The sequence below is a fragment of the Colobus angolensis genome, unplaced genomic scaffold, assembly GCF_000951035.1.
Source record: "Colobus angolensis palliatus isolate OR3802 unplaced genomic scaffold, Cang.pa_1.0 Scaffold468, whole genome shotgun sequence".
In the NCBI taxonomy this organism is placed as follows: Eukaryota; Metazoa; Chordata; class Mammalia; order Primates; family Cercopithecidae; genus Colobus; species Colobus angolensis.
This window is the reverse complement of record NW_012118132.1, coordinates 614,064-628,360: the sequence shown is the minus strand read 5'-3', so window position 1 is coordinate 628,360 and position 14,297 is coordinate 614,064.

The window sequence follows — 14,297 nt, the reverse complement described above, 5'->3', positions numbered from 1 at the left end:
AGGACCCGGACCCCGACCCCGATACCAATGGCTACGTGACCTGCGCTTTCCCCTGCGCCAGGCACTGTGCTCACAGCGGCTCAGCCCTGCTTAATCCTCGTTCCCACCCCGAGCTGGTTTCTATTATTAACCCCACTAGGGAAGCGGGGACGTTGAGGCTTAAGGAGACGCAGTCGTGCAAGACACGCAGTCTATTCGGAGCTGAGAAAGATCTCTATCTGGCTACCGCGTCAAAAAGAGCTTTTTTATCTCTTGTGTTTACTTTGGCCAGACTTTTTTTTTTTTAACTCATATATATTTTTCCCCCCTCTAAGAGATGGGGTCTCATTATGTTACCCTGGTTAGGCTCAAACCCCTTGGCCGGAATTCTTCTGCATGTCTCTTGTAAGCTTCACAGTAATCTTAGGGGCTATTATTATCTCCGTTTTACCAATGAGGGATTGAGGATAAAGAGGATAAATAATATTCCCCTTGTACCCAGCCCTGCTAGGTGCCGGGAACACTGAGATGCATAACACAGGGTCCTTGCTCACAAAAACACTTTTTAGTGGGTACAGGCCGGTAGTCACATCACCTTACTAACGGGATTGGCGAGGAGAAGGAGGGCATTCGTTTCACTTGTTGTGGTAGAAGTTGGTTTACCTGGGGGTCGTCACATTCCAGGCAGAAGAAACTGCATGTGCAAAAGCTGGGGCAAGAGAATGTGGAGCGCTTCGGGAACAAGTAGGTCAGTCCGCTGGAGTGCAAGGCTAAAGCGCAGGAATCCGGGAAAGGCTGCACGGCTAATTGGGGCGAGATCTTCATGAGCCTTGTGTGCTGCAGAAAGGAGTTTGTTTTTTACGAGGGCAGGGGAGCTGTTTGGGAGTTTTCAGCCAGAGAATCTGATCAAGGAAGCCTGTTAAAGGCGTCACTTGCAGCCATATGGTGCTAAATTGGGCGGAGAGGGTGAGACTTAAGGCAGGGAGAGCAGCTAAAAAGCTTTTTTGGTGGTGGTTGGGGGTCGCAGGAGGACTAAGGCAGTGGGGAGAGGGAGAAGTAATGAGCAGGCGCGGTGCCTTGTAATGGAGACAGGGGACAAGGAGAAATCTAGGCTAGATCGCAGATTTCAGGCTCGAGGAACTGGTGAGTTACAGATGTCTGTCCTGTGAGGAGGAGCTGGTTTAGACAGAGAAGGTTGAGATGTGGAGTTTGAGGTGCTTGTGGCATAGTCAAAAAAGAGCTGCCCTCTAGGCAGCTGGTTGGCACCGGAGAGGGCGAGTGTGGGATGTACTGTTTGGTTCATTGGCAGTCAGCTTGCGGGAGAAGCTTGTGTATATTAAGAGCAGAGGTTTGGAGAGAGAGCGTGGGGAGCCCCAGCATTGAAGAGGCAGATGGGAAGAGAAGACTGAAGGCTGAGCAGAAACAGGCAGGGGGAGACCTGCAGGGGCACCCACTGATAGCAAAGGAGGGATGTGGTTGTAAGGTAGTTTTGCTGCTTAAAAATGGGGTGGAATGAGGAAGGAGAAGAGGGAACTTTGAATTTGGTAACCAACCAGTTATTTAATGAGATGTCCTTGAGTTAAACAGTAGACGCAGAAGGTAGTAGTTTTAGGAGGCAATGGAGAACAGAAGGCTTAGACTCGAGTTGCAAAAAAAAAGGACTGCTCATGCCTGTAATCCCAGCACTTTGGGAGGCCGAGGTGGCACGATCCTTTGAGGCCAGGAGTTTAAAGACCCGCCTGGGCTACAGGGTAAAACCCCGTCTCTACTAAAACACAAAAAATAGTCTTGTGTGGTTGCACACACCTGTAATTCCAGCTACTTGGGAGGCTGAGGTGGGAAGATCGCTTGAACCTTTGGGGCAGAGGTTGTGGAAGTGGAGATGAGATTGCACCATGGACTCCAGCCTGGGCAACAAGGTGAGATTCTGTCTCAAAAAACAAAAAATGTAGCCAGAGTAAGAGAAAGTAGCTGCCTCAGGTGGAGGAGATAAAAGGAGTGCTTGGGCTTGGAACTGCCCAAGGACGCGGTTCTTCAACTCCAGCTTTTTTTGAAACAGAGTCTCACTCTGTTACCCAGGCTGGAGTGCAGTGGCACGATCTCAGCTCACTGCAGCTTACCCCTCCTGGGTTCAAGCATTTTTTCCACATCAGCCTCCCCAGTTCTAGCTTTTTTAAAATTTTTATTTATTTTATTTATTTATTTATTTATTTATTGAGATGGAGTCTCGCTCTGTTGCCCAGGCTGGAGTGCAGTAGTGCCATTTTGGCTCACTGCAACCTCCGCCTCCTGGGTTCGAGCAATTCTTCTGCCTTGGCCTCCCGAGTAGCTGGGATTACGGGCACACGCCACCACAGCGGGCTAATTTGTGTGTGTGTATGTGTGTGTGTGATGGAGTTTCATTCCTGTCCAGGCTGGAATACAATGGCATGATCTTGGCTTACTGCAATGTCCACCTCCCAGGTTCAACAAGCGATTCCCCTGCCTCAGCCTCCCAAATAGCTGAGATTACAGGTGTTAGCCACCACATCTGGCTAATTTTTGTATTTTTAGTAGTAATGGGGTTTCACCATGTTTGTCAGGCTGGTCTCGAACTCCTGACCTCAGGTGATCCACCTGCCTTGACCTCCCAAAGTGCTGGGGTTACAGGCATGAGCCACTGCGCCCAGCCCAGACTAATTTTTAATATTTTTTTGGTAGAGATGGCGTTTTACCATGTTGGCCAGGCTGGTCTCAAACTCCTGATCTCAAGTTATCTGCCAGTCTTGACCTCCCAAAGTGCTGGGATTACAGGTGTGAGCCACCATGCCTGGCCTAATTTATTTATTATTATTATGGTTTTTTTGGTGGTGGTTGGGGGTCGCAGGAGGACTAAGGCAGTGGGGAGAGGGAGAAGTAAGTAAGGGAGAAGAAGTATGGCATATACATTGTATTAAGCTCCAGCTTCTGGGGGCAATGTCCCAAAGTTGCTAGATCTTCCTGTTTTTCAGGAACGACTAGAACCTATATTCTTAAGTGAAATCTCTTGGGTTTTCAGAAGTTGGCGCCGACTTTGGGCCATAATTTGGGGAAGACCAGGCAGAATAAATGTGTGGGGAGGGTGCAGCCAGTGGCCTCCTCAGCCGTTTTTCATGAGGCTTGAATGTAGAAGGAGGGAGAAAGGGTAGCAAGAGGGAATTTAGGAGTAAAGGAGATTGTTTTAGAAGGAGAGGGGGACACGTGAGCCCCCCTTCATGTTGATGTTCCTTTGGGGAACTGCCCCTCCCCGATTCTGGGTCCAGTGTCCCATCCATTGCAGAGGGACCTGAAGGTGCTCAGAGCCAGAGCAAAAAGGGGGAACCTGGCCTTACAGAGAGGAAGGACACCTTTTGTTTTTCCGACTGTCTGGGGAAGGAGATCAAGATGATTGCACATGCAAACAAGTTTGTCAGTGCCACCATCGCCACCTGAGTATTAGGTGCTCAAGTGGAACAGGGGACTTGAGGAAGGTGGGGAAGCATGGGGGAGTGACTGGTGAGGCAAACCGAAGGGGACCCACCCAGACAGAGAGCTGGGTTTCTCAGCCTTTGCATGAGTGACATCTTGGTCCTGATAATTCTGTGTTGGGGGTGCTGACCCGTGCACTATAGGATGTTTGGTGGCATCCCTGGCTTAAACCCACTGGATACCAAAGCTCACACCCTTCCTCCCAGTCATGACAGCCAAAAATGTCACTAGATACTGCCACATGTCCCCAGGGTTGAGTGGGATGGGATCACTCCTACCCATCTCCCTGCTGCGATCCTGCGTTAGGACTGTGGAGTGCTGACTGGACATCAGGGATGCGGGTTGCAGTCTTCATGGCTGTATTTGTTGTTGTTGTTTTTATTCTGTGAATAGGAGCAGAGAAGAAGTGAACGATGGGTTAAGCCAGATTTGTTGGGGATGGCGGGGCATTGGTGCTGCAATGGAGGGATAAGGGGGTCGTGGGATTGATGGTATGGCCGAGACGTGGGTGTAGTTGAAGGCAAATGCGTGTGGGTCTGAGCTGGATGAAGTCACCAGGGGGTGGTGTTTGAGGAATGGCCAAGCTCAGGTCACTGGCCAAGCTCAGGTCCCTGCAAACAAAGCAGCTGTATCTTTAAGATGGGAAGAGAGTAATAAAACCTGTCCTTAGGGTTGTTGAAAGAATCAAAGACTTTAGTACACAGAAAGCACTTAAAATAGTACCTTACTATGCTTGTAGTAAGTGCCCAAGAAGAGCCAGCTATTATTATCATTAGGCTTTTATAGCTGCAAGTAATCGAAACTAACTCATACCCATACTCACTTACCAAAAAAAGGAAAGTAAAGAAAGTCCCAGAGTAGGGGTAGGCTTAGTCCAGGAGCTCCATGGTTCACTTCTTTGATTAAATTTTCTCTGCTTCGCTCTTCTCCGTACTGCAATCCCAGCTGAATTCATTTCTTTTCTCCATTGATTTGCAAGAGTTATTGCTCTTCTGCCTGTCGGCTTGGGTTTTGTGTCCACCTTGGAGTCAGCATGACCCAGGGTCATGAAATATGAAGATGGCCAGACCTGGGGTGGGGTGGGGTGGGGTACAGTACCCAACCCAGAGCCAAGGGTGGGGAAGGTGAATGGGGGACCTAGAATTGAGGCGAGGGGTTGTTCCCAGAGGAATATCAGGAAGCTGTTACCAGAATCTCATGCCTTAAAAATACAAACAGCAGCGCCTGTGCATTCTGTCATTCGGTTCTGCAGCCTTTTTTTCCACTTCATGTATTTTGGTCGTTGTTCCACATGACTGCAGATGTAGTCACCTTGTTCTTTTAAATGAAAAGCCTTAGACGCCCTGTTGTATGGGTGTCCTAGGATCCCTTTAACGGGGTCCCTGTTGGTGGACATCTTAGGTGTTGCTAGCCTTGCGCTATTAAAAACAGGACTCCTCTTGGACTCTGGGATTCTAGCTCTGGTAGTGCTGCCAGGGAGGCCATGGCTTAGTAAAAGTTGGGTGCTCAGTAAATCTGTTTCTTCCTTCCACTTGGAATGATGTGTAGGACATTCCCATGCTGGGTCTTGGAGGTTTTCACACGTGCTGAATTGGATGATTGCCGGACTCTTGGGGTCCACATGTTCCTCCTGGGGAAGGAGTCCCCCTGCAGCGTGGACTGCTGAAGGATTGCATTCTGCTTCTTGGGGTGACCGCTTCCCCACAGCATTGGGGCTCCCCTTGCTAGCACAGGCAGCTGCTGGTGCCAGAGTCATGACCCCAGTTGGTTGGCAGCTGACTTGGAATGGTTTGGCTTCTGAATTAGTCAATCTTAGATGAGCCATTTCACTCACAGCTGGAGGTCTCAGCTGTTTTCTTAACACCTCTGGCCCTGTAGCACGCTTGAAATGAATCATACAAACACTGCTTTTAGTGAGGAAATACATGGCAGCAGTGTTATTTCTCAGCACCCCTCTGTCCTGCTCAAGTGCCAGCTATAAATAAACCACCTTGGAGTCTGGGATAGCCCAAAACAGAGAAGGCATCCTTTGAATTTCTCCCTGGCCATGCCCTGTCTGGCCCCTAGCTAGTCCTTGGAGCAGATTGGTATCAAACCGACCTGCAGGGGTTGCTGTGGCCTGGTCAGACCCAGCTGCTGGCCCCCTGGGGGTCATTTTTTGGATCTGCGCAAGTCCTCTGAAATAGTTTGTGCAGGCTGGGATTATGTGTTTAGGGGCCCAGTTATTTCAGACTGAGATAGCCATCTCCCCGTGTTATCAGTATGTCCAGCCAGCTGGCCAAACACTGTCTAGCAAAAGAAGAATCATTCATTCAGTAGGTACCTGCCAGCAACTAGGTACCTGCCAGCAACTCTTCTAGGTGCTGGAGCCTGTGAGAGTGAATGAGACAGGCCTCCTTTTTGCCTTCAAGGAGTTTATGAGCACGAAGATCAAGCTGGCTTCCAAGAGAGGCCCTAACTTTGTCAAGGAACTGAAGACCTCACCCCGAGAGTGGTTAGAAACACATCCAGGCTGTGGAGCTGGACCAGCCTGCAACTGAATTTTTGTTTCTGCCATTCCCTTGCTTTGTGGCTGGGTAGGTTTTGTCATCTGTAAAATGGTGTAGATGTTTGTGCCACCCTGGATTCTGAGGACATCTGGCATGGTACCTGGCCCATAGTCGGTACTTTTTCTTTTTCTTTTTTTTTTTTTGAGACAGAGTTTTGTTCTTGTTGCCCAGGCTAGAGTGCAATGGCATGATCTCGGCTCACTGCAACCTCCACCTCCTGGGTTCAAGCAGTTCTGCTTTAGCCTCCCAAGTAGCTGGGACAACAGGTATGCAGCACCACGCCTGGCTAATTTTGTATTTTTAGTAGAGATGGGGTTTCTCCATGTTGGTCAGGCTGGTCTTGAACTCCCAACCTCAGGTGATCTGCCCACCTCGGCCTCCCAAAATGCTGGGATTACAGGCATGAGCCACCGTGCCTGGCCTCATAGTAGGTACTTTTTAAAATGACAATGATCACCGTGACTTTTGAGCCATGATAAATCTTTTTGTTTTCTTCCCCGCCGCAGGAGAATCCATTTTCCTTTTATTCATTATGCAGTGGGGCTAAAGTGCAGGGCACGAAGGCTTTTACACAAAATTTTAAGTTTTTACGTATAGGTTTTCTTGGAAATTTAAACATTTAACAGTGATAGGGATAATAACCCATCATAAGTACATTATCACTAGGTTTCAGCAACTCTTTATTTTGCCATTTATTTTCAACTGTCAATCCAAATATTCTAGAAGTATTTTAAATCAAATATACAATATCATTAATTTTGGAAAAAAGTAACTGTATCTGACAAGTAAAGATAAAAAAGAAAATATCATTATCACAACTAATACAATTTTTAATATATAAAATAGATAAAATTGTGTATTCACCAAAGAGTAGACTCTACAACCACTGAAGGCTTTGCATGAAATGTTTTGACATGGTTCATCTAATATTTCATCTTCAGACACAAAAAATCAATACATGAAAATATTTAATTACATATAAAGGGCCATCGACTGGTTGGAGGAGGAAATTGCAAATCAACAGTGGGATATTCCAAACCACTGTATTGTGAAAGGAAACGCAAGAAAGAAAATAGGAATTCCTGTTGTTCCCCATGAAGGGAAAGGTAACTCCTAGAGAGCCACTCCCTCACTTTGCCGTGTTCAGATGTCTAGATCAAGGCACAGGTCTGGCCATATCCAAGGAAAGGTGAGGATTCAGAGTATAACAAAAGATAGCAGAGATCATGGGGTGTCTTAGGATTCTGTCCCCCACATCCACCCTTGCACAAAAACTTAACCTAACATCTCACATTGGTGGGGATCTGGTGTTCTTGTAAGAAAAAAAGAAAGTCTCAGAAAATGTTTCCCTTGTAGACTCTGGGGCAGTTGATCCTCAGCACTTTCTATTTTGGAAGCCAGAAAATTCTTTCTTGATTGAGAAGGGGGGCAGTCCTGTGCACCATAGGATTCCCATTGTTGACTGCATGTCAGTGGGTGCCACCAGTTATTAAAACCAGAAATATCTGGGCAAACTTCCTCAGGATGCAGAAGCTGCTCCCGTGAGAACCACTGCTCCTCTCCATATGTGAACAGACTGACAGATGCAGGCAGCACCAGCAATCTCTTGAACCACTGAGGTGCACTGGAAAATGTGAGTCGCAGTGTGTCCCTGTGTTAGAATTATTAAGAGGCTTTTGTTTTGTTGACAAGTGCTGAGACCATGCAATGCACCACGGCAATATTAGCTGGGAAAATGATCTTTTCATAAAGTTTTGAACCCAGATGTTCTTCCTTTGTTGTTTTCCTGGAACCAGGTAAATTCAGTTTTCACTTCCATAGCTCCCCTAACAATCCGAAGGCCAGGTCTTTTACTGCTTCCCTAGGTGGTGTGACCATTATCAGCCTGTGGGAAGATGAGCTGATTTCATCTCTTATCGGCCTGGGGGAAGATGAGCTGATTTCATCTCTTCCTTTATAACCATGACATGGGGGCCTCATTTCACATGCACAGATTCCCTCCAAAGACTAGATGAGCAGGCCTGAGCCACCCTGGTGCTTGGAGTAGTGACAGCCTTGCCCCGATGCCACTCTCTCTTCCCACCATTGTTGAGTTTTGGGCCATCATGCATTCAGTACCTCAGTGGACAGGGAACCAAACCCAGGTGCTCTCACAAATCTGGAGCCAATTAAAGTTTTTTGGACTCCAGCTCAGCTCAGACCACTGGCACCTGCTTGAGACCTTGGGTGACTGTGGACTCTGAGCAGGGATGTGCTGTGTCCATGTGACACTCCTTCTCCCCAACAGTTGTTCAAGAAGGTGGTGCCCTAGGAATGCCATCTGGACCCAGTGGAACAAGAAGGGCAGAAAGCACCTGGCACCCACTGTTCATACCACTGTCACCCAGTTCCACAATGTGGCTAACGTGAAGATGTTTCCTCTCGATGAAAATCTAAACAACAACAAAAAAAGAAAAAAAGAAAATCCTAATTTTGTTGTTTCTCTCAGCAGAAGTGATATTTTCTAGTCTTTACAGTTGAGAAGTTCAGGATTTTATAACGTTAATTTCTCTCTTTAAGATGGCATTAGTGCACCGAATACCAATGAAATTCATGCTGATAGCCCTTGTCATAGCAGCGGCATGTCGATGCAAGTCTTTGTATTCACACGGCGGTGACACAGCCTCCAGTTCCCGTGCTTTATCTTTGTGAAGAAAACTAAATAGAAAATACAGGTCATGGTCATTTGCCAAGGCACGCAGGTCAAAGTAATATTTTGTATAAACACTAGCAGACACGGGAATATTAAACTCAAGTGGCTCCAAAAAACACTTCTCCATCTTGCTCATGTTCTCAACTGCCATGTCCTTGGGATTCTGGCTGTCATCCACACTCCACAGACCACGAGTTCTCCAAATCTTGGAGGCAAGAAACATGGCTCCGAGGACAAACTTTTTCCAGTTGGTAGGACAAAGATCGATGTTAGCATTAAAAGTCATTGAATGTACACCAAAGCTACGACTGCACATGGAGCTGTTTTATGACTTGAAAAAGAGTACAGAAATATCTGAAAATACAGTTGCGTTTGGGATCATGCTCGAAGGATTTGCCTGGAACCTTCTCTTGTGAAAGTAGATATATTGGCTTGTCAAAAATTGCCACAGATATATTTGCGTATCTGTGCTTTATATTGTAATATATTGCCAAAGTCACACTTTCTAATGTGTGTCTAAGATCAGGCTGGCTGACTGCTGTTATCTAGCAGTATGGTGGAACAAGAGCTGTATTTTCTATCAAGATGCCATGGAGGTATATAATATAGGTGAGAGCTCCTCCTCTTTTCCTGCACACTGTTTTGATATTTTCTCAAAAAGTGTGTGCTTTCCCTTGGATCGTCAGAAGCAAAATATTTGGGCATCTCCTGGTCGCTGATGTGCTGCAGGTCATGGCCCTCACAGGCTCCTAAATCTGGCTAGGCAGGCTCCACAGCAGTGGGGTGTGGCACTACTGCCACCTCCGCCTCCGTGAGGTTATAGCTGCAGGGCGGTTCCGCCCACCGCACCCAGCACTGGCTTTGCTTGGGGCTGGCATTGGGGAGCAGCATGTTCCATCTGTTGCACCTCTGCTCCTCTCTGCCTTGGCCTGCACCTTTGCTTGATGCTGCCTCGTAGATGTCAGCACTGCAGGACAGCTCCCCAGAACCCCTGTGCTGGCCCTGCTTGGGGCTGGCACTGGGAAACAGCATGTTCCATCTGCTGTGCCTCTGCTCCTCTCTGCCTTGGCCTGCACCTCTGCTTGCCACCACCTCATAGATGTCAGAGCCGCAGTACAGTTCTGCAGACCCCCTGGGCAGACCCTGCCTGGGGCTGGCGTTGGCACACAAGCAACAGCTCAGCGTGTTCCCCATGAGGCAGCTGGGCTCCTGGCTCCTCTCCTCTCCCGCAACTTGGGCCTTCCCTTGCTTCCAAGTCTGCAGAGCTCAGCACTTCCACCACTTCCCAGCAAAGGCACGCTGGCAGGGCCAGCCCCTGGCTATGGGGCTGCACCCCACCAGCAGCCCGCACCCCGCCTTATCCGCCTCCCCTGAGCTGACTTGTCTACAAGGGTCCCTTGGGAACCTGTTTGGTTTCTTTAGAATGGGTCTAGATGCAGCAAGCCTGAGAGCTGTGATTGCGGAGAAGAGAGCGCACAGAGGGAGCTCCTCCTCCTTCCACTGCTTCCCACCTACTGAAGGAGGTTGCTCTGCCAACCGCCAGAGCTCCCTCCTGGTTCCCAGGAACAAACCAGGCCCAGGCCTCCACGCGCCCCCACCCCCATTGTGATGTGAGAGCCTAGGCACGTGGCTCACCAGGCCCTGCCCTGCCGGTGGCCCAGCCCCTACCTTTCTTTCAATTGCTGGCTGCTGGGAGCTTTCAGGTTTCTCCAATGTGAGGAACATCTTACAGTTTCAACAAACGAAGAGGCCTATGTAAAAGAAAACCAAGCCAGGCACGGTGGCTCACATCTGTAATCCTAACACTTTGGGAGGCTGAGGCGGGTGGATCACAAGGTCAGGAGATCGAGACTATCCTGGCTAACACGGTGAAATCCTGTCCCTACTCAGGTGATATGCCTGCCTCAGCCTCTCAAAGTGCTGGGGTTACTGATAAATCTTGATTGAGTCCTCATGATACAAGTTCTAGCAAATAAGAAAGAAACCTTACATTTTGTAAATTATTTTGCTGTTTGGCCTTGGTTAAGGGTTTGAAACGTAATTTAACCTCAGAGATTTTTTCTTTCTTTAAGAAAGCTGGTGTCAGCTGGGCACGGTGGCTCACGCCTGTAATCCCAGCACTTTGGGAGGCCGAGGCGGGCGGATCATGAGGTCAGTAGTTCGAGACTAGCCTGGCCAATATAGTGAAACCACATCTCTACTAAAAATACAAAAAAATTAGCCAGGCGTGGTGGCAGGCACTTCTAATCCTAGCTACTCGGGAGGCTGAGGCAGGAGAATCACTTGAACCCCGGGCGGTGGAGGTTGCAGGGAGCCAAGATGGTGCCACTGCACACCAGCCCGAGTGACAGAGCGAGACTCCATATTAAAAAAAAAAAAAAAGCTGGTGCCGGTCAGTGCTATGTCTTTTTCACTTGGCAGCCAGAGAGGAGTGAGCAGGCTGGATTCTGTGAGGGGAGTTTGGGTCATGCCTCCTGTTCTTTCCCCGCCTTCCCCTGTTCTCTCCCTGCCTCTCCTGTTCTCTCCCTCCAGGTCAAGTCACATGCGAGGTCAGAATTCTTTTGAAGTGTCAACTTTGACCTTGTAGTGAACTGAAACAGAAGCTTAAATGGTATAGACTTTAGGTGATTCAGACATAGTCGCTGAGAATCACTGGTTTAAATAATTTGTTTGATGAGTTTCTATTTTGTACCTATGGCTAAGGCACTGTAAGGAAGATATGGTTTCTGCCCTCAAGGTTTCATTCTGTCTGGGTAGGACAAGGCATGTGTACATATTACAGTAAAAGCCAGAGACTGTACATAATAATGAACAATTATCCTTTATAGACCTCTTACTGCATGCTGCTGTACTAAGCATTTTAGACACCTTCTCCTTTAAATCATATGACAGTCCCATGAGGAAGGTACTATTTTCCCTATTTCATTTTTTCATTTGGAAAGATGGGGCCTCACTATGTTGCCCAGGTTTGTCATGAACTCCTGGGCTCAGGCGATCCTCTTACCTTAGCCTCCCAAAGTTCTGGGGTTACAGGCATGAGACACTGCCCAGACTGTTTTTATTATTATTTTTGAGACAGGGTCTCATTTTGTCCTCTCAGGCTGGAGTGCAGTGGCGCAATCATAGGTCACTGCAGCCTCGACCTCCTGGGCTCAAGTGATCCTCCTGAGTAGCCAGGACTGCAGGTGTGTGCCACCATGCCTGGCCTTTTTTTTTTTGGAGACGGAGTCTCGCCCTGTTGCCCAGGCTGGAGTGCAGTGTCGTGATCTCAGCTCACTGCAACCTCTGCCTCCCGGGTTCAAGTGATTCTCCTGCCTAACCCTACTGAGTAGCTGGGACTACAGATGCATGCCACCATGTCCAGCTAATTATTTGTATTTTGGTAGAGACAGGGTTTCACGTGTTGCTCAGACTGATCTCCAAGTCCTGAGTTCAGGCAATCCACCCTCCTCGGCCTCCCAAAGTGCTAGGATTAAGGCGTGAGCCACTGTGCCCAGCTGTCTAATTTTTTTAAAAAATTTCTGTGGAGATTGGGTCTCGTTGTGTGGCTCTGGCTGGTCTCGACCTTCTAGGCTCAAGCAGTCCTCCTGTCTTGGCTTCCCAGAGTGCTGGGATCATAGGCATAAGCTCCAGTGCCTAGCCCTATTTTATTTTATAGTTGAGGAACTGAGGCTCAGAGAGTCCAAGTACCTGTGACTAATAAGGGGTGTAGCTGGAGATTCCTGTTGGAGAAGGGGCAGATAAAATTCTGTTCAGAGGAGGAGGAAACAGCTTTTGTTTTATGGGGATGGGAGATAAAAAGATCAGAGAAGTCTTTAGGGTGGAATGTGAATTGGGACTCAAGGGTAGATAGGATTTTAAGATACAGAACATAGGGAGAGGGCTTTGGGGGAGTGGGGAGGAGAATATAGGAATCACTGATCCTTCCCTCGCCCTTGTGTTCTCTCTTCACTTAGAATGGAGTCAGTGGGCAGGAAGATGGTAATTACCTGTTTGATGACTCTCCCTATCTGGAGACATGACTTCCACGTGACATAAATGTGACTGCAGTCAGGAAAAGTTCAACTCTGTGCTGTGTTGAGTAATCAGAGGGAAAGGCAGTGGGGCTGTTGTAGCGGGAGGGAGTTTTCTGCAGGAGCTGGAAGTTCAGACGGGTCTGTAAGAATATGGATAGGGCACTGAGAGGCACAGAGCAGACACTCCGGCCAGGAGAATAATAGTATCAGAAGTACTGCCCCGAGAAGCAACACCTCATTTCCAGAGCCTAAAAGAGCTGCTCTGTCAGAACTAGTATAGTTTCTCATCAGAGCAGCTGGTCAGGCCAGGACTGGATGGCCAGAGGGGAATTGGAAGGGTTGTTGTTTTATTTTTTTGTTTTTGAGACAGGGCCTTGCTCTCCCGCCCAGGTTGGGGTGCAGTGGTGTGATCTTGGCTCACTGCAGCCTCAGCCTCCCAGGCTCAAGCAGTCTTTCCACTTCAGCTTCCTGAGTAGCTGTGACTGCAGTCACATGTCACCACGCCCAGCTAATTTTTTTTTTTTTTTCTGAGATAGAGTCTTGCTCTGTTGCCCATGCTGAGTGCAGTGGTTCCATCTCAGCTCACTGCAACCTCCACCTCCCGGGTTCAAGCAATTTTCCTGCCTCAGCCACCTGAGTAGCTGGGATTACAGGAACACTCCACCACGCCCAGCTAATTTTTGTATTTTTAGTAGACACAGGGTTTCATTATGTTGGCAAGGCTGGTCTCAAACTCCTGAATTCAGGTGATCTACCTGCCTCGGCTTCCCAAAGTGCTGGGATTACAGGCGTGTACCATCGTGCCTGGTCGTAATTTTTTTAAATGTTAGTAGATACGTGATTTCCCCATGTTGCCCATGCTGGTCTCAAACTCCTGGGCTCAAGTGATGCACCTCAGTCCCATGAAGTGCTGGGATTACAGGTGTGAGCCGCCGCGCTGCCATTAGAAGTTTTATGAATGGGCAGGATTGTATTCCTTCTGGTGGCGTGTTCTTGTCTTCCTGTTACACAGTTGAGACACTTCCAGGGGGCCTCTCTTCTATCTCCACTGGTCGCAGGCCAGGTGGGGGCATCCCAGCTCGGGTGTGAAGACAACACCCGGGCCAACCTCTGCATTAAAAGTGAAGCCGCTTTCAGGGGAATAACTTGTCAGGTAGTTTTTTTTTGAGACAGAGGCTCCCTCTGTCTCCCAGGCTGGAGTGCAGTGGTATGATCTCGGCTCACTGCAGCCTACGCCTCCCAAGTTCAAGTGATTCTCCTGCCTCAGCCTCCCAAATAGCTGGGATTACAGGCATGTATCACCACGCCGGCTAATTTTTTTGTATTTTTAGCAGAGACGGGGTTTCATCATGTTGGTCAGGCTAGTCTCAGACTCCTGACCTCAAATGATCCCCCCACCTCAGCCTCCCAAAATGCAGGAATTACACGCATGAGCCACTGTGCCCAGCCAGCTTGTTCTTTAATTTGCTGGTTCATTCAATCAGCAAATATTCAGTAAGGGCATGTTATGTGCCCAACGCTGTGCTGGATGGTGGTGGGCAGCGCAGGCACAATTCTTCTCCTTCCAGCTGTCTG